Source organism: Dermochelys coriacea, chromosome 4, assembly GCF_009764565.3.
Source record: "Dermochelys coriacea isolate rDerCor1 chromosome 4, rDerCor1.pri.v4, whole genome shotgun sequence".
NCBI classification, from domain to species: domain Eukaryota; kingdom Metazoa; phylum Chordata; order Testudines; family Dermochelyidae; genus Dermochelys; species Dermochelys coriacea.
In genome coordinates this window covers 96,234,325-96,255,208 of record NC_050071.1, presented here as the reverse complement: position 1 = coordinate 96,255,208, position 20,884 = coordinate 96,234,325, and positions in this window count along the sequence as shown.

The window sequence follows — 20,884 nt, the reverse complement described above, 5'->3', positions numbered from 1 at the left end:
TATAAAAGTTTCAAATCTATGCTAATAGGTCATTAAAATATATAGAACACTGTTTATAATTCAATTGCTGTTGAGTTTATTCCACTACGTGCATGTAAAAGGACTTCAGTCAGGGCCCACATTAAACCATGTCTGTGGTTGTTGCAATTTATTCTCACTCTCCCCCATTTTATGGCTGTGCTTTTCAAACCACAGCCATCACAGCTACCAAAGGTAGATCTCAGACACATGATTTGGAGTCAGTCCTGTGCTTGGAGGTCTAAAATTACATGAACTGCACTTGCCAATAACTATGGGGACAAAACTGACTGAACTGAGAAGAAGTGCCTTAAAAATCAGACTCAAAGGTCCATACAGAATATTGTAACTGGTAATTAAAATAAAAAAAGAAAAATAGTTCTTTATAATTTGTCCCTGGCTTATATTTAAATAAATAAACAGGCCCTACATCAAATCAGAATTTGGCTCCCTGAACTTTTAGTTTAGAAGGTTAATATGAAACATGTTTTATTGCTCTAAAACGTTTGAGTCCTGTTTGGAGGTATCTAGACCAGAGGTCTCCAAAGTGGGCTGCGTGGCAGGAGGAGCGCCGCTGAAGGAGTGCTGCCAGCACGGCGGCAGCAGCACTCCTGGACCTTTGAGTCTTCCCTAGAACTGGGCCTGGTGGTGTGTGATCCAAAAAGTTTGGAAGGAACTGATCTAGACTATCAACTGAATTAGCAATTAGAGGTTTTGCAGTATTCATCCTTTTGTCTGTAATGTAAAAATGGCCCCTAAAATATAATATTCATTTCTGCCATTACTTTTTATAACAGACTGTTTTCTACTGGTCAGTAGCATAGACTGAAGCATAAAATACATACTGCTGGAGGAACTGTCTGCATTAAAGTGCAAATGCAAAACACTTTCTGGTTATTTTTTTTATATTATAGCAACAGAATCCCAGTGTTAGTAATACTGTTCTACGTCAAACTTCACGTATACATTGAGATCACAAAGTTGTTATATAGATAACAAAAGCTAGAAGTCAGAGAGGTAAAAAGTCTTTTTAATTTGCTGAATCAGCTAGCTGAAATCAATTACCAGATTCACTTAGAATCTGTTCTACTGATAATGAGATAATTGCATCTTTAGCTGCAGAAAAAACTTTTGATTCCATGGAATTAAATTAAATATACACCTTACTAAGAGAATTGAATTTTGGCACAACAGTTATTCTGTGAATTGAGCTACAATATACTAAGCTGAGAATCTGAAACTGTCCAACTTTTTAACCCTTTCCCGATTTTCATTGATTACAAAAAGCAAGCACAAAATAAACAAACCAGGCAACATGGCTGCTACCAATTTTCTACCTTATCTACACCAAGTTTCATGTGGTGCATATTTTTGATGGTTTCCCTCTAAAGCTACAGCAATGTTTCTTAGTCTGACTGCTAGAATGAGATGAAACTGCATGTCCTCTTGAACTCAAGTGGGAGTAATGGCATGTTTAAAGTTAAGTGCAAGTGTAAATCTTTGCATGATTGAAATCCAAGAGAAATTTTTCCCCCATCCAGAGTGCATTCAATAATACTTTCAAGATGACTTTGACACTTTTTGTTCTCTGAGAGAAGGTAAAACAAGAACTCTAGACTATTCTTTAGTTTTCCTAAATGAACAAAGTCAATCACCGAGCTTCCAGGCTGCCTTGGTTGCTTTCTTGAAATTTGGAACCAGACAAATATGCATGTGCTTCAGGGGTGGGGGGGAGGAGAGGGGAGAGTTGCTTTTAAAAGAGCATCTACTGTCCTGCTACCTTTGATTTTCCAATTCAGAAGTTAAACAGAGCTGTGTTGTGCTTTTGATCTGTTCTTTTTAACAGGAAAATCAAACCTGAAAGTATTCTAGTGATGAAAACCTGCTAAAAATGACTCCAATACAAGGAAGGTTAGGGCTACTAAATAGACAGGAAGGTTTATACCCCAATTAAAACTCTACTTTGTCTTCAGTAATTTTTAAAAGAATTCACTTCCAGATACTAGGCAAAAACATTTGATAATTTTTCATTTCTATATTAATATCCTTCCACTATGAAGTATTTTCCTTAATAGAATAGCACATAAGCACAATTATATAACTAGAAATGTTTTTTCTAAATATTTTTTCAATCCATATTATTTTTTCAGGTTGCAGGTTTTTGCACTGTAGGCCAGTGCTGTCAGATCTCATTGCAGCTCCCCTGGAACTTTATACATGCAGAGAGATGCTTGTGATGGTAGATTCTATCAATTAAATGCTCTTCAGGGCAAAGACAATCTCTTGTCTGTGTTTGTACATCTCCCAGCACAATGGGGCCCCATTCCCAATTGGGACCTTTGGGTGCTACCATAAATATAAATATTTACTATTAAGAACAGGAGGTCTGTCAGTATTGCCAATTGACTTTCCAACCCTCCAATTCTCTACAGGCTCTTTGAGAAGGAGGGGAAAATACCCATCTAGGGCTCCCAGGTACCAGGAGGCTAGTGTGTCACCTTATTCCTCTATTCCACTCCCTCACAACAACTTCTGTTGTGTAAATAAAATTAAAATGTCTCTAAGTGGGTTTCAAACCTGCAGCTCCAGCTTTGAGACGAAGGGACAGGAAACCAGGTTGCCTTCAGACAGGGCAAGAGCATGTGAGAAGCAGCCCTAGAAGTGGCTTCCTGGGCATGGAAGTAGATGAAGCAATTAGAGCTGTTAGCATGACGCTCCCAGGAGATAGATGCTTCAGGGTGTGTTTAAAGAGCCATCACTCCACTCCACACCTATATTAAACACAAATCTACCTCCCCCATTTTAAACACCTGGCCTATACAATTAAAATGTGTATTTGATGATTTGATCCAAATTTTATTTGGATATTTGTGTCAGTATATTTAGTACTGGAGGGAGGTTATATTTTATACCATTGGCCATAATGTATTAACTACGGTAGCTTATTGACTTCTGAAAACCTCTGACAGAGATGAGTGGGAGAAAATATCGGTATAGAGATAATAAGTTATAAATAAATAACACTATTATTAGTACTTGTAGAAGAAATGTTCAAACCTAAGCATAAGTCATGAGTTAATGGAACTTGCTTAGGTGGCGCCCAAGACCGTTGGCTTGAGAAATGACTTATGATGCCATTTTTATTTTGCCAGTGCTGCTTAAATGCATAGTGGGTGTAACAGCTAAGGGCTCAGAATGGGAGTGGGGTGAGCTACACAATTTTCTTGTTTCCTAATGAAGGATTCCTGAACTGACTTTGATAGCTGTTATGGCAAAGGTAGTAATGAAATGCTGATTAACTGAAACTAGCCGTAAAAGCTATTCATAAATGGGTAAAAACTTGAGAGCTTTTTCACAAGTATCTCTTCGTATCTGACACATATGTCTAGATGGGCTGGCTATTGCATTCACTAAAGATGGTTGGGTAAGAACATTCTGTCTGATGGAGAACACCTGAGAAACTGACTATACACTGCAGAGGAGTTTGAGTTACAAAGTGGCAGGATACAGGGAGAAACATGTTAACACACAGGTCCATCTGAACCGTACCCAGGATGAAGCTTTATGGAGAGAGGCTTTGTGGATTCCAAATTAAGGCCACAATAATTCTGAATGATACTGTCTATTTAATAGGGGTTTAATGTGATTTAACAAATCCACTTTTAATTCACACCTCTAGATTAATTTTCCTGAGTGTTCCCATGTAGACAAGCCCAGTAAAGATGCTCACTAAAAGTATTAAGAACTGTGGTCTTAATTCTCTATTGACTTGACTAATAAAAGGACAAGTCAGTAATATAGAGCAATCTGGATCAGTTGGTAAACTGGGAACAAACAAACTATGCGTTTCAATATGGATAAATGTAAAAGTATACATCTAGGAACAAAGAACATACTTAGGCCATGCATAATGAGAGACTCTATATCCTGGGAAGCAGTGACTCTGAAAGAAATTTGGGGGTCATGATGGATAATCAGCTGAATAAGAGTTCCAGTTTTACACTTTGGCCAAAAGGACTAATGCAATCCTTGGATGCATAAACAAAGGAATATAATATAAACAAAAACAGGAGTAGAGAGGTTATTTCACCTCTGTACTCAGCACTGGTGTGACCACTGCTGGAACACTTTGTCCACGATTCAAAAAGGGTTTTGAAAAACTGGAGAGGGTTCAGAGAAGAGCCATGAGGATGACTAACAGATTAGAAAACTTGCCTAGACCTAAGGAGCTTAATTAACAAAGAGAAGGTTAAGGGGTGAATTGATTACAGTCTATAATACAGTCTATTGGGGAACAATATTTAATAATGGGCTCTTCAGTCTAGCAGAGAAAGGTCTAACACCATCCAAGAGCTGGAAGTTGAAGCTAATTAGGTATTCATTTTTAATAGTGAGTAATTAACTATTAGAACAATTTACAAAGGGTTGTGATGGATTCTCCATTCTCCACTGACAGTTTTTAAAATCAAGATTGGATGTTTTCTAAAAGATATGCTCTAGGAATTTTGGGGAAGTTCAACAGCCTGTCAGGAAGTCAGAGTAGATGATCACAGTGGTCCCTTCTAGCCTTGGAATCAATTAATCTGTTATTAAGTATTATCACAATATAAACTGGAGGCCCAAATTAGAGTCAGAATCCCTTTGTACAAATAGGTTTCAGAGTAGCAGCCGTGTTAGTCTGTATTCGCAGAAAGAAAAGGAGTACTTGTGGCACCTTAGAGACTAACAAATTTATTAGAGCATAAGCTTTCGTGAGCTACAGCTCACTTCATCGGATGCATCCGATGAAGTGAGCTGTAGCTCACGAAAGCTTATGCTCTAATAAATTTGTTAGTCTCTAAGGTGCCACAAGTTCTCCTTCTTTTTGTACAAATAGGTTTCAGAGTAGTAGCCGTGTTAGTCTGTTTTTGAAGTTTACAGACCTAAAATTACAGACCTAAAAGTGGCAATTCTTCAACAACAACAAAAAACTTCAAAAACAGACTCCAAGGAGAGACTGCTGAATTGGAATTAATTTGCAAACTGGATACAATTAACTTAGGCTTGAATAGATATTGGGAGTGGATGTGTCATTACACAAAGTAAAATTATTCCAGCTTGTTTATTCCCCCCCCCCCGCCGCCACTGTTCTTGTCAACTGCTTGAAATGGCCCACCTTGATTATCACTACAAAAGGTTCCCTCCCCCACCCCTGCTCTCCTGCTGGTAATAGCTCACTTTTCCTCATCACTCTTGTTACAGTCTGTATGGTAACACCCATTGTTTCATGTTCTCTGTGTATATTAAATCTCCCCACTGTATTTTCCACTGTATGCATCCGATGAAGTGAGCTGTAGCTCACGAAAGCTTATGCTCAAATAAATTTGTTAGTCTCTAAGGTGCCACAAGTACTCCTTTTCTTTGTACAAATATTTTGCAAGATACAATCCCTCCCCCCCCCCCCAAAAAAAAGCAAGAAAAGAGGCTGGAAGTGGTGATGTGTATGAGTTTACTGGAGGAGGGATCCCAGCAAAAGGGAGGCAAGGAGGAAACAGCATGAGGGAGGGAGGTCCAGGGGTTAGAAAAGCACTGTAGGATCTAGGCAACCTGGTGACACTTTCCTGCTCTGCCACAGACTTCTTATGTGACCTCAGGAAAGTCACTTAGCTTCTCCATGCCTCAGTTCTACATCTGTAAAATGGGGATAATAGTTCTTCCCTATCACATAGGGGTATTGTGAGGGTAAGTACTTTCAAGGATTGCAAAGTGTTCAGGTGCTACAGTAATGGGGACCACATAAGTATCTTAGATAGCAGAGCAGCATGTGGGATGTTGATTTTGGGGGAGGGGAGGAAACTGGACAGAAGGGTAGCTTAACTAGAGATAGTGGAACTTCAGATAGGTGAGTATGATAGGGAAGTGAAACCAGAACAAAAGTGAGGCAAGAAGGAGTATGGCGAAGCTATAGGTGAGTGGTAAATGGCCACAATTATGAATCAATTTTTCTAATAAACAATTTTACATTAGGCCAAAACTTTAAGCGGAAAAACAATTATATTGAGAAATTATACAGCAAACCACATACTCAGATCATAAATTATGAGCAAGTCAATTACATAGCTAGTTATAAAAATTAATTATGCCAATAAATTATAGCTCAAATCAATTATGCCACAAAAATTGAGGAATTCATCAATAAACAGGGACTCAATAGTGTGGATCATATAAGAAGACAGCAGCAAAGGAAATGAGGCAACAAGTAGCAAGAAAGCTGAGACTTACCTCGTTCCAATTTAGGAGAGTAGGGACTGAGGTCCAGCTTTTTTAAAGGTGTTTAGGTGTTGTTAGGCCTTGCATTGCTGAGTATAAGTGATTTAGATGGTGAAGTTCCATTTTCAAAAGTGATTTAGATTTAGTGCTGTGGCGGGTAGGGTATGGGTAGCTACACACCACAATGAAAGGCAGGCTGTGTCGACACTGCAGTGTCATATACCAGTGAAAGGTTTCAGAGTAGCAGGCTCTGGCCGGGGGGGAGGCAGCAGGGAAAGGTTTCAGCAACTCCCCACTGCCAGAGCATGTCAGACTTCTGGGCAAAGGGGCAGGAGTTTGGGAGCCAGGAACTCAAACCTGGGGTCAGAACTGGTGTCTGAGTCAAGAGTCAAGCCAAGGGTCAATAGCAGGTATCAGGGTCAGTGTTGGGGTTCCAGTGGTCAAGCAGAATCAGGATTCATATCAGAGCTGACCTCAATATCAGAAGTTCAGAAGCAGGGCAGTCATGGCAGCTTACTAGCAATTCACATTGTTGCCCAGACACTTCCTGGTATGCCTCATGGGCTTATATAGGATCAAGGAGCTAATCAGGGATTGCTAAAACAACTGTCAGTCAGATCTCTCGGGGTGGAAATTCCTGTGCATGCAATCTCTGTACACTGTGAATCACAGGGAGTAGCCAGCTTACAATTACTACTAGGTGGCAGCATCAGGACATTGGTGGCCTGGTAGTCCTGGGGTCAAGTCCCACTGATCCTTACAGAGCCCTTCATTGCTACTTCTCCCCTGCCCAGAACATGTACCTGCTATGGGAATCTTTCATTTTTTCAGGGAAAGGCTCTGGCAGTGGGACACTACACTGCAAAAAAAAAAAAAAAATAGACGTGTAGACAGGGGAGGTACTGCTGGGTGAATAGAGAGCTGTGGAGGATATATATCTTGAGGGTTCAGATGGGTAGGGCACTGTACTCATCTAAACTGTGCCCCACTCTCTATGCTGGTATTGATACCCACAGTAGCTGGACATTCAGTGTCTGTACTCTACATGTTGCCATAAACATAGACCCACCCTTAGACACTTACTATCTTTGTGAATCTCACCCTTTAGGAGCTCATGTCTCATTTGAAATTCAATGAAGTGTAAGTGACTCATCTAAAGTCATCAGGAGAGTCTGTGGTAGAGCAAGGAAGTGAACCTGGTCTCTGGAGCCCCAGCCCAGTGCCTCAACTTCCAGATCATCTTCTCATATCTGCCATTATCTTCTGGTGCAGAGAAGCTAGCAAATTTTAACTTGGGGGGTGGGAAGGGGAATGCATAATGAAGGAAGGAATAGCAGGGACTGAAGGATGGAAAATGCTGGAACAGATGGTGCACCTTCTCCCCAGCCTGCTCTTTCTCAAATTAGGAAATCAGGAAGGGAACAAGAAAGGAAGAAAGAAGAGGAAAATTATTAGATTTCTCTAAACCCCACTAATCTGTCTCAGACATGATGGACCACAGCCTGCATATACTCAAGCAAGTAATGAAAGATGAGTAAGCAACTTTAAATCTGTCACAAGGCTATGGGCTTTTATTATTTTGTGACGATGCTTGAATCCTAAATCAAGAAAGGTCAATTTCTCCCAAATCTAAATGGTGCCCATATATTTTTGGCTGGAAGACTGTTGTAACGCGATTCATATACTGCAGTGGCTATTCTGGCAGAAATAATGAGACTTACTGGCACTTCTAAATGTTAAGAATAGGTCAACTTCCTCCTTGAAAAGCAATAACATTGACCTCAGCAATGCCAATATCTTGGTATTGACAGACAGACTAGAAATCATTACTTGCTTTTTATATATCTTCCTGCCCTAACAGAAGTGTCTGTTTTATGTCAGACTGATTTATATGGGCACTTAGACCACAATACTTGCGTTTATTTTGGCCTGGAAATCACTTCCGGAGAGCATGATCCTTAAATCTTACAGACTAGCCATATTGAATTATCCTGATCTCAGCCATTCTAACCGAGTAAAAATGGTGAACAGCAGAAGAGAGTTAACATTTTTAAAGATTAGTTTTACTGGGCAATTATCCCTGCTAAATTTACTAGCACTGACAAGTGTTAAAAGCCAAATAAAATATTGTGGCTTATACCAAAAGTAATTTGATTAATTTTTTTCAACACTACTTACAAATAAATACACAAATAAGCCTACAAAATTAGATTTACAAAATTAGGTCCATATTTTAAAAAGGATAAGAAAATAGGTCTTCTTCCATTGATGTCAATGGAAGTTTTGGCACTGGCTTCTATAGTGCTGGAGCCAAAAAAAAAAAAAAACAAAAAAAAACACACACTGCCCTAGCATCTTAAATTCCACCTGTCCTGCAGGGTGAATTCCTAAAAAAACAGACATTTCTTTCCTGGAGGACAAGGGGAATTTTAATGGGCCAGGGCCGCATATGCGTTGGAGTCAAATAAGAATCTAGAAACTTTGATACTAGCTATTAATTACCCAGACCTGATTAATAACTAGAAAAAGGACTAATATAGTTTCTGTGTGGGCTGCCTGGTGATCAAGAGAAGTCTATGTGAACCACCTACAGCCAGATCTTGCTCCTATTGAAGTCAAAGATCCCAACCAAGCCAACAGTGGCAATATATATATCATGAATGCTACCAGAGGAGAGGGCCAGAGAGCAATGAGGAGAGGCTGACTCTTTGTGCATGGATTTTCCCCACAGTTCAGGGCATTCATTTCCAGCTACGAGCCTCTCTTCCTGAGTATTGAAAAGTGATCAAGAACGAACACCACACCCCAAAGTCCCTTCCAGTGAGAGGTGATAACAGGATCCCATGATCATGTGATACTGATACGAACCCTATTGATTAGGGCTGTCGATTAATCACAGTTGACTCACGCAATTAACTAAAAAAAATTAATCATGATTAAAAAAATTAATTGTGATTAATAGCAGTTTTAATCACACTATTAAACAATAGAATACCAAATTGAAATGTATTAAATATTTTGGATGTTTTTCTACATTTTAATATATATTGTTTTCTGTATTGAAATTGAAATCAAAGTGTATATTATTTTTATTACAAATATTTGCACTGTAAAAATGATAAACCAACAGTATTTTTCATTTCACCTCATACAAGTACAGTAGTGCAATCTCTATGTCATGAAAGTGCAACTTACAAATGTAGATTTTTTTTGTTATACAAATGTACTCAAAAACAAAACAATGTAAAACTTCAGCACTTACAATTCCACTCAGCTCTACTTGTTCAGCCAATTGCTAAGACAAACAAAAGTCTTAAAAGAGCAACATTCTGATCCGGAAACTACAGAACCCGAACCACCAAAAAGAAAAATCAACCTTCTGCTGGTGGCATCTCACTCAGATAGTGAAAATGAATATGCGTCGGTCCATACTGCTCTGGATTGTTATCGAGCAGACTTGTTATTGTTTGAATTGTTATTGAGTAGAATTGTTATTGAGCATGGATGCACGTCCCCTGGAATGCTGGTTGAAGCATGAAGGGACATATGAATCTTTAGTGCATCTGGCACATAAATATCTTATGACACCAGCTACAACAGTGCCATGCAAACAATGTCTTGTTTACAATGTCTCCTGAAAGTGAGAAGTGGGCAGCACTATCTCCTGCAAATGTAAACAAACATATTTGTCTGAGTGACTGACTGAACAAGAAGTAGGACTAAGTGGGCTTGCAGGCTCTAAAATTTGACATTGTTTTATTTTTAAATGCAGTTTTTTGGACATAATTCTACATTTTTAAGTTCAACTTTCATGATAAAAAGATTGCACTACAGTACTTGTATTAGGTGAAATGAAATATACTATTTCTTTCAGTTTTTTACAGTTCAAATACTTGTAATAAAAATAAATATAAAGTGAGCACTGTACACTTTGTATTCTGTTGTAACTGAAATCAATATATTTGAAAAGTAGAAAATGTACAAAATATTTAAATAAATGATAATTTATTATTGTTTAACAGTGTGATTAATCATGCGATTAATCGCGATTAATTTTTTTAATTGCCTGACTGCTGTACTATTGATACTAACATTGTACTTCAATCACATCTTTTTAAGACCTATTTATCACTTATGATTCCTCCCTCTTTACAATACTTTCTTCCTCAGAAGAGTAACAAACTTCTAAAATACAGCTGTTATATGTCCACTGTTTCACCATTGTCTACATATTTGCTAAGGCATCCTTGAATGCCATCAAGGATAATCTCATTTCATGGTCATGCTAATCCTCCAAAGGATTATGAAATATGATTAAATGGTGTCCAATATCTTCTTCACATATCAGATCACATGATTAACTCCCCAGCTTTTCTAACTGTTCACATATCTGCTTTCTCCTGATACTTTTGCCTCATGTCACTTTGTTCATCAGAAAAATCTATATAGTATCTGGACTGTGATCTTTAGATTCTTTCATGAAGACAGAAGAAAAAAAACCAGCAGACTCCCAGAGATACCAATCCATCTGCCATTTTAAACTCTACTTCTGTATCTGAATCACCCCACTGACTCCTTGGCTGATTATTTGCCCTGCATGTAGCTGGAGAAAGATAGATGTGTAATTTATCTTTATTTGCTTTGCTGTATTTGTTTCAATTACAGCTCTAGACATCCTTACTGATTTTTGTTACCCCTTTTAGTTTGCAATCATCCTGCTAGTCTATCTTGGGGTCCAAATTCTGCAGTTTATAATTCATGAATGGAAGGCTGTGACCATTCAGAGCCCAACTGACTTCAAATGTGATTGTGCACGAGTGCAGCAGTCCATCCATTCATTGTAAATTGTAGGATCAGGTCATAGGGGGCGTGTGTATTGTAGAAAGTGCCACCAGTGTAATTACAATGGAATGCCTCCCCCACTGTATGCACAGTTACATCAGAATAAAAGTGTTTATAGTAGAATAGTTAATTTGGTTCAGGAAGTGAAATAAGCTATACCAGTATAATGCATATTTATACTGGTATAACTGCATCCACTCTAGAGCTTATGCCAGTTTAATCATATTAATAGTAATAATAATAATAACAATAATAAAAATCACACTCCCACTGTTTATTCTGTTCTATGTTATATAAGTATGACTTTCTGAGTCTAGACCAGGTTTTTGAATCTAGTAAAACATTTTACTAATCTTGTGAGAAATCTAGTAATCATGACAAAAATGTTTGTTTTGTTTCCCCTTCCTAGTTTAATACAAATTTTATTGAAACTTACCCATACTGGGTTTTGTTTTTAATTTTCCAGTTCTTCTCCATCCCCTACTTATCAATAACAAGAAGTTCCTGTATGACAGTGTTTGCCACCTGTGATGTGGCTCCACTCACCATGTTGGCTCCTGCTGGTCATCTTGGGGATTAGCTCTGCAGGTTAGTATGCCCTCTCCCAATGGTGCCTTGTCCACTAACACATCTGCACCCATGTTACTCCAAGGACCGTGGCATCCTCTTCATGACACAGCTGTCTGGCTGTGTCACAATCTGCGCTTCCCCACTTCCAGGGGTCCTGTAATCAACTGTCCAGCAACTTCTCCCAGTGGCAAGTGACAGGGAGCTGGGCCTGCCCACTACTCCAAGTCCTGGCCCAGGGACCGAGTAGATGGAAACCACATACAATGTCCCCTCCAACTCCTCAGTATATTTCCTAGGGCCAGTTCCCCACAGCCACAGCACCTTCTTTGCCCTCACCTCAGGGCCTCAGCATGTCAGTCTTAGTAGCCAGCTAGGAGCTCCCTCTCGCTTTCCTGTTCCTGTGCAGCACTGCTTTGTCCAGGGTGCTAGCTTCCATCCACCTGCAAGGCACCCTGGGCTCAGGGAATAACTGCCTCTGCTCTGCCTTGCAGCTCTGTATATGGGCCTGCTGGGCCTGGATTGGCTGCTCCTCACAGCCACTCTCCTATTGGCCACTCCCCTTGCAGCTTCTCTAAGGCTCTATTAGCCCCTTATATGCAAGTGTGGGGCTGATGCCACATCACACCGTAATTACTGGAAAATATGGTGGCCTAGATTCTTCTCTTTATTTTCTCTTCAATATCTTTATCTCCCATCCAAAATCACATCTACCAAACTCCATTCATCCTACAATATTTTGGGTTTTTTTCTTTCTGCTATATAACATATGGATGCATTTTATGTAACACGGTCATCTAACTTTCTCTAAAATAATTTAGTGTCTGTCATTTTTTTTGCTGTGTTCTTTCTTTGCTCAACATTGTTTGTCTTTCTGTGTCCACCTGTCTCTTTTCTCTCAGTAGTTTCACTCTTGAACTCAGAAATCCACCAACATCCCTAAAAGAGAAGCACTATCTCACCACTAATCCTGACTTTGAGGAGCGTGCCTTTATTGTCTTAGCTGCTGTCCTTCAAACTGACAGCAGAATACTTATTACCATTTCAGTCTCCTACCATCTATTTGAAACTACTTCTGTCAGGATCAGAGTTGTCCAAAGACAGTGGAATACTCCTTGAAAACTCCTTGCAGAATCCTCTTCTGAGCTCTGGGTACTATTGTCATTTGTTTCTGAGATTTGTGTGGCCCTACTGAAAAAATATAGAATTATTGCAGTTTATTGACCGCACACTGGCTTCCTCACTGTATGACACTTTAATTAAAGATGAACCTGGACACTTTCATTAGAAAAATATATCTGTGTGTTTCGGGGAAATCCAGATGTAGCCTCAGCTAACAAAATAAAGATACCCTTTTCTATTGTTTCACAGCATTGTCGATGCTGCACTGGACAAGATGTGGGCAGATAGAAAGAAATGCCACTGCTGGCTTTTAGAAAGGCCACAGGGCACCAAACCCTTTTCTTGACCTGGGTTGAACAAGAATCACACCTACCCAATCTAGATACTCCCTGGATTGCATTGTTCTCACTCTTTTCCATCATCTCTTCCTCTCTCTACTATTTGTCTTCTTCACTCATATTACATCTGAATGTTAGAGTATAAGCATCTTAGAGTGGAGAACATGTCTTATGATGCTTTGTAAAGCCCCAACACACTTTTGAATCACTATAAAATAGTAATGAGAACTGTGTGGAATTATTTATGGAAATCAGTTAACATTAAAGTAAAGAGAACTTGCATAAATGAAGCATTCACATTTCTATTTAAAACTCTCAAAAGCCAACACATGACCAACTTGGAGACATACATTCCTGTATATTTCATTATATAGATTTGATATTAACAATATTATTATTTTAGTAGTTAAAATTTATATTCTGGTAGTACTCTTTGTTCCTAAATAGCACCACACATTCTCCCCCCAAATCACCCTTTTGCCACTTTGTGAGTTCAGTTACTACTCTGACCATGTCTTCACTTGCAAAAAAGTGTTGTTTGCCATGTGTTAGCTAACAAGTGGTAACATCCTAGTGTGGAACAGTTTAGGCTCTCCCTAGGGTTTACCTCACCCTGCTAACATGTGAAAACTATCTTGTCTAGAAATATGAGATATAAAAGTCAAATGCTAACTATATAGTATCAGTAAGAAAATATTTGTTTTATTTATACTGTTGCCTGTTCTTGTAACACCTAAGAATCTTAGCCCAGCACCAGTGCTCAGTTCCCAGGGAGCAATTCTGCTTGAAGGATTGTTTCTAGCCAGAGATGAAGGCAGACAATGAACTGTCCTGCTACATGAAGAGCTCCCTCTGCCCAAAACCTTCTGTAAACCAAAAGTAACAGCACAGCATGTCTTCCCAATACTAAAAGTTTTCTCACACACTAAAAAAATATATGGATGACTATGTGTAACAGCACCTCCTGGTACACCAGACATACCTTATAAAAAGTGTTCAGTAAAGTTTAAATTGCCCATTAGAGGGGTGGATGTGCAAGGCTATTGTGGACAAAGCAACCAAAGAGGTACAAGAGGGCTTAAGATAAAGCAAAGTGCATCTCTTGACTCTCCTGTCTTTCTACATCTTCTACACCCTCTTGTTGGTAGGTTTTTCTACTACAACCATGGATTTTGGTCATTTCTGTCCATTAAAACACAGGTGCTAACTGTAAAGTAATTCACAAGGAAACCTTGTCTCAATTTCCTAATGTTCATGAAACAAATTAATAAGAAAATGCTCAAGTTGCAAACGAGTTATATTCTAAATGATCTAGTTAGATATAGAATACAGCACCAAGAGCGTGATAAAATATACTTCTATATTGTTAGCTAGCCTAACAAATGCAAATTAATTGCTTGAGGATAGCAAAATTAACTACAATAGCTGATGCTTAAAATGAGTAATTCTCAACAGCTGCCATTTGCTCAATATTATAAAAGCCGTGTTAATAAAACTGTGAAGTGACTCCATTCTATAAATTTACTATCTATCCTTACATTTTCTTGTGCTTACCATAGGGGAGAAGGTGAAAGCCTATTTCCTTAGAAATTTCACTTTATTAAGCTATTCTGTAAATCTTTTATACAGCACTTTGTGATCCAAATATAAGCAACATCAGTGAGTATGGCTAGAAAGGTAATTTGCAAAAAATAAATCGGTGTGGTAAATAAGTATAAGAATTGTTTCATCACATGCCCCTAGTTACTATTCTAGTAGTGATTTGGGAAACTCAGTCAGGTATACATTTTTGTACAGTATCTCAGTGGTATTGGAGAAGGACCCTCAAGCAGGGCTGCTTTGATTCAATGATTTTAGAGCATCTGTTAGTTTGGGTGTAAACACTAGATGTAGTTAACTTGTAGTGAACAAGTTATCCATGATCATCTTTGCACGTATAATGGGCCAGATCTGTAAACTTCAAAGAAGCTATACTGATTTAGAGCAGCTAAGGATCTGGCTCAGTATGTACAAGCAGACCTGAAATATGCATATGAACTGAATGGCCATTGTGAATATAATTTTGTTCAAAATAGCTTAATTCCTTAATTAATGAAATCACAGAAATTATAAACAGAAAAAACCGCACACAAATGGGTAATTTCTCTTTAAACATCCAGTATGAAGTTGTGTCAATGCCACATTCACAAAGAACCAATGAACCTATAAGCACATGACTGATGTCTGACAGATGAACTAACTGGCCTCAATATTCTTTCAGATGCTTGAAAAGCATAAGCCAGAAGTATGGAAAACTTTAAGATGCAATGCTGTAAACAAACTGTAGGAAAATATTGGAGGACTTTTAGGAACTCTTCATGAATGTATGAATTATTCATGAGTAAACTAGTGGGGAGAAAAAATCCAGAAATATGAATTTGAAATTGAAATTTGATTTGAACATATTCATGACCATTTCATGGTTGTTTTCTGTGAACACTTGAGCAGCAGAACTTTGTTAACACAAATACTGTCAAAAAACTATTTTAAGCTCAGATGCTTGAATATTCACAGAAAAAAAAATTCAAATTGTATATTGTCAAGGTTCCTTCCCCACTCTGAACTCTAGGGTACAGATGTGGGGACCTGCATGAAAAACCTCCTAAGCTTATTTTTACCAGCTTAGGTTAAAACTTCCCCAAGGTACAAACTATTTTACCTTTTGCCCTTGCACTTTATTGCTGCCACCACCAAGCATCTAACAAATATATAAAAGGGAAAGAAACGTCTTTCCCCCCGACATCCCCCAAGCCCTACAACCCCTTTCCTGGGGAAGGCTTGAATAAAAATCCTCACCAATTTGCATAGGTGAACACTGACCCAAACCCTTTGATCTTAAGAACAATGAAAAAGCAATCAGGTTATTAAAAGAAGAATTTTAATTGAAGAAAAAGTAAAAGAATCACCTCTGTAAAATCAGGATGGTAAATACCTTACAGGGTAATCAGATTCAAAACATAGAGAATCCCTCTAGGCAAAACCTTAAGTTACAAAAATATACATTCCATTCAGCACAACTTATTTTATCAGCCATTTAAACAAAACAGAATCTAACGCATATCTAACTAGATTGCTTATTAACCCTTTACCTGCATTCCTGCTCTGGCCCAGCAAAAGCAACACACAGACAGAGAGAGCCTTTGTTTCTCCCCGCCCCCCGCTTTGAAAGTATCTTGTCTCCTCATTGGTCATTTTAGTCAGGTGCCAGCGAGGTTATGCTAGCTTCTTAACCCTTTACAGGTGAAAGGGTTTTTCCTCTGGCCAGGAGGGATTTAAAGGTGTTTACCTTTCCCTTTATATTTATGACATATATATAGTTATAATTCCTGGAATTCATTCTGTGCTCATTAATTACTTAGTCACTGAATCAGAAAACAAACACTGGCACTTGATTTATGTGAAAAATAGTAAATAAATTCATGAATAATTTCAAATAACTGTGAAATTCTCATATTTATAAATCTACCAGATTATCGGAGGGAAAGCAAATGGTCTCTTTATATGCAGAATAAAGATTTTGTAATATTTTAAGAGTGGTAGAGAGAGGAAAAGAACTGTTTTTTGCAGAAATCCACATTTTTAAAATTAGGTTTTGTCTGGCTTAATCAGAGTTTTGCTAAGTAATGGTCATTCTAGAAACTGGATCGTAATTTTATTTTATAGTCCAGTTCATTATTACTGCTAAATAAACTGAACATGCAGGCTTTAGTTTAACTCACCATACATAGCCTAGCTGAGTGAATAATGCACAATGAATAATTTATATGAAGAAATTGGCTGTTTCTGAATATCTACAAGTACATAATGATGTTCGTTGTTTGAATTCTGTCAGTAATTTTTCTTTACTTTTTGTATTTGCACCCTCAAATGATGGTGAATATTTAAAATGTGAAAGGTTTTTTTGTTTGATTGTTTTGTTTATAGTTCTGATTTTTTTGTTGACCAATCATGCATATCATTTATACTTCCTGATTTGAAGTACATGGAAGCATTCTGCTGCAAATACTTGAGATGTAAGAATTTAAAATTTAGTTTCCACATGTTTACTTTGATTTCTGTAAACATTTTGTTGGCAAAATGCTACTGTTCTGATATTCATAAGAAAACTTGTTCAAGCAAATTCATCCATAAATGTGCACATACGTGTTTTTTCTCTTTCTAAGTAGAGGTAAAATTTTCAAAAGCACCTAAATAACTCAGGAGCCTAAGTCTAATTTTCAAAAGTGTCTTAGGCTACGTCTACACTCCAGCCCACTTCCAGCTGTGTGTAGGGTTTCACCATAGCGAAAAGCAACCTGTGCCCAAATTGTGGTGTATAGCTATACATGTCCATGAAAGGATCTGGCAGGGGGAAGCAGTGAGGAAAAGCTGAGTGAAGCCTTTCCCTGCTGCTAGAGCCTTTCCCCACTACCAGAGTCTTTTTCTGCAGTGGGAAAAGGTGCCATCAACTAGGACGCTACATGGCTAAAAATAGCATTGCAGGCAGGAAGGCACAGCTTGGATGAGTAGGGAGCCATGTGGGATATGTACTCAGGTATACACCCTTCATGTGTGCCTGTACCCTACTCACCTAAACCATGCCTCACCATCAACACTGCTGCTTAAACCATGCTACAGAGGCTACCCAAGTACACTGCCAAAAGAAGTGTGTGGTGTAGATGTAGCCTTAGGCACTTTAGGTGCTAAATACTTCTTCAAATCTGGCCCTAAAATGCAGATATGCTCCTCGTCTAAATCAATGAGAATAAGACACTTAGGTACATGGCTGCATCTTTACACACCACAATACCTTTACAAATCGGACCCTTATAAGACTAAATCCCACTGATTTTCAATGAGATTTAGGGGCCAGATTTTCAAAGCTGTTTAGGCACCAAAACCATCTAACCAAGGTAGGTGCTTAACTCCTATTGACTGATTGCAAGTAAGAATTCTACCACTTAATCTGGAAGTGGAGGTTAACCTCAATGGAATTCCACAGATAACAGTAAAAGTGTCATGTGTCTGGTCTTATGTGATGACCTGGGCTTACAATTGCTGTACCCATGTCTCACAGCCATGCTAACTCATCCCTACTGCACAATGAAGACCTTCTGCCTCGGGTCTGACGCCTGAGCTGCATCCACACAGCAAAATGGCAGGGCTTGGATCGATGCCCAGAGATCCTTGGGCTCTGACCAACCCCTCTCTCAGGGCCTAGGACCCGGGAACTGTCAGCTTGCTGACCCAAGTCAAACAGAGGGCTTGTGCTCAAACCTGAGTCAGAACCTGGATTTAATGTACAAAGTAGACATACCCTTAGAGGCTAACACTAAAGTGAAAGAGAACCCAAAGCTTAAAACTGGAAAAAAAACAAAGCAAAACTGGAAGCAAACAAGAACATTTAAAAAGAAATGCAAGAGAGAACATTGTGAAAATCAGGGTCAGACTCCCCCAGGGTAGAACAGAAGGTTTAAATCCCCAAAATGAGTTGCTAAACTGATTGCATTCTGTCTTATTGTACTATAAAAGTAGATCAAGGAAACTCTCTTATTAAAGCTTGTAATGTCTTGAACATGCTGGTCATAATGAGATGTGTATAAAGACTATGATTACAAAACTGTGAGCACAGGTTTCTATATATACAAATACATAATCTGTGCTGCAACTTCAACTACACCGCACAGCAGAGATTTATCCTACTGGAATATGGATGATAAAATGTACTCCATTACTACCCTCTATATATTATTACATTCACAGAGAGTTTATATACATAGAAACAAAGAAAGAGTAAACAGCTGATTGGGGAAATAGAGCTGTGCCATGTAGACCATCACCTTCATTCAGAGACAAACAGATGAATATGCTCCAGAAGAGCTATAAACTATTATGTTCCAAAAGAAATGCGTCAGTGAAAGAGATTTATTGTTGCTTTCTTAATTTTAAATCATTTCCCATGCAGTGAGTTGCTGCATAATAAGCAAGGATAACGTTCGTTAATACTGTCGGAATATTTCTCTGCATGATGAACAAGATCCTTTTACAGTCTGAAAACAGTGATAATTATATTTTGTACACTCTGCACTGAATCTATAATTCCCATTAGATCTAAAAGCTCTTCCAGAGCATTTCAGGTAACAGAGAACAATCTGAGCACTGCTACCTGACGAGGTGCATTTTTCAATGGAGCAATAAGCCGTGCAACCTATATGTTAGTGACTCAAACTATAAGCAGTAGACACATAATATCAAGGACGACCATCCATCTTAGAAGTCCAGGCAACACCAGTCAGTGTCATTTCTAAGTAACATGAACATAAAAAAGCACTCAGCCTCACAAAGCAATGTGGGATGCATATCTAGGCCTGAAACAATTAATCATTCATATATATTTCTTCTGCTTGCTGAAAAAAATTACTGAGGGAACGCAAAGCATGTTTGCCTTTAAGATGAAATTTGATACAGCTGAATAGCTGATATAAAGCAGCTGAAAAAGTTTAGAACTGTTGAGCCAGATTCAGACTTAGGCCAAATGGGTAAAACTCCACTGAACTTGATGGAGATGGCTACCACTTACAACGGTTCAGAATGTGACCCATTGTGTTTTTTAAAAGTTGGTGCAAGTTTGCCTAATCTATTTTCAGACTGAAATATCTTCTTTTCAGGGACTGTGGGCAAAATCAGAGTTAAATCCACGCAAATCCGAGTCTGTGATGATATAATGTACATCTTCTTCTGGCCCCATCATGGTTTAATTTACACTTGACTCCCCAGTCTGTCTGTACCACCAGATGTCCCCTGTCTTATTCTCAGTTAGATCGTAAGTTCTTTGTGGCAGATACCCTTTTTTCCTCAAGTGTTTGTACAGCACCGAGGAGCCGTGGTCCTGGACAAGGAGTCCCCCTGCTACTGGAATAAAATAAGTGATATCAAATTTAAGTTGATATTTATAGAAAACTCACATATTCAAATTGAATCATTAAGAGCTGGCATATGTTTAGTAGAGCTATGGATTTCTTCTCTTTACATTTGCCTGGACTCCCTAGACTTCCTTACACTCTCACGCACCTACTGATGATGAAGGACTTACATATCACCACTGCCTCAGGCCTACTGGGTCTAGCTGAGTTTAAGGGAGTTGATCACATCCCAAAAGGCCAGAAGAGAGGAGTGTAGCAGGAAAAATACCTGGAAAGCAGGTGTAAAAAAAGACTAAATAGGCAATCTCCTACCTTAACCTACACTTTCTTATTGACAGTGGTCAGGAACAGAGGCTTTTGCAGGAAAAGCAATTAACTTAGACTACTTTAGACTTAGGGACTAAATTCAGAAGTGAAGTGTAAGTTTATGAGCATATTGGGAGTCTAACTGAGTGTAAGATAATGTAACTTATACACTAATGGGGACAGTAAATGACTTGTTATACCAGTTTTTACATCTGAATGTTGCTGTTTATTTGGATAACAACTCTTCCCTTATTATCTGTCATATAGGAGATGCACATATATTTATGGAATTTATCCACAAATTTGCAATCATATTGCCTTGGGAAATGTTTTGAAACTAACCTTTTAGGTAAGCTAAACTGGCCACGCATATTTTGAATTTTATTTTTTGTAGAGGTAAATGCTTATGTATGGCCATGACTACAATAGCTAGGTCATGTTAAAACATTTTATCTTACTACACAGTATATAGAAGTCACGGCCAAATTATTCCAGCCTTTA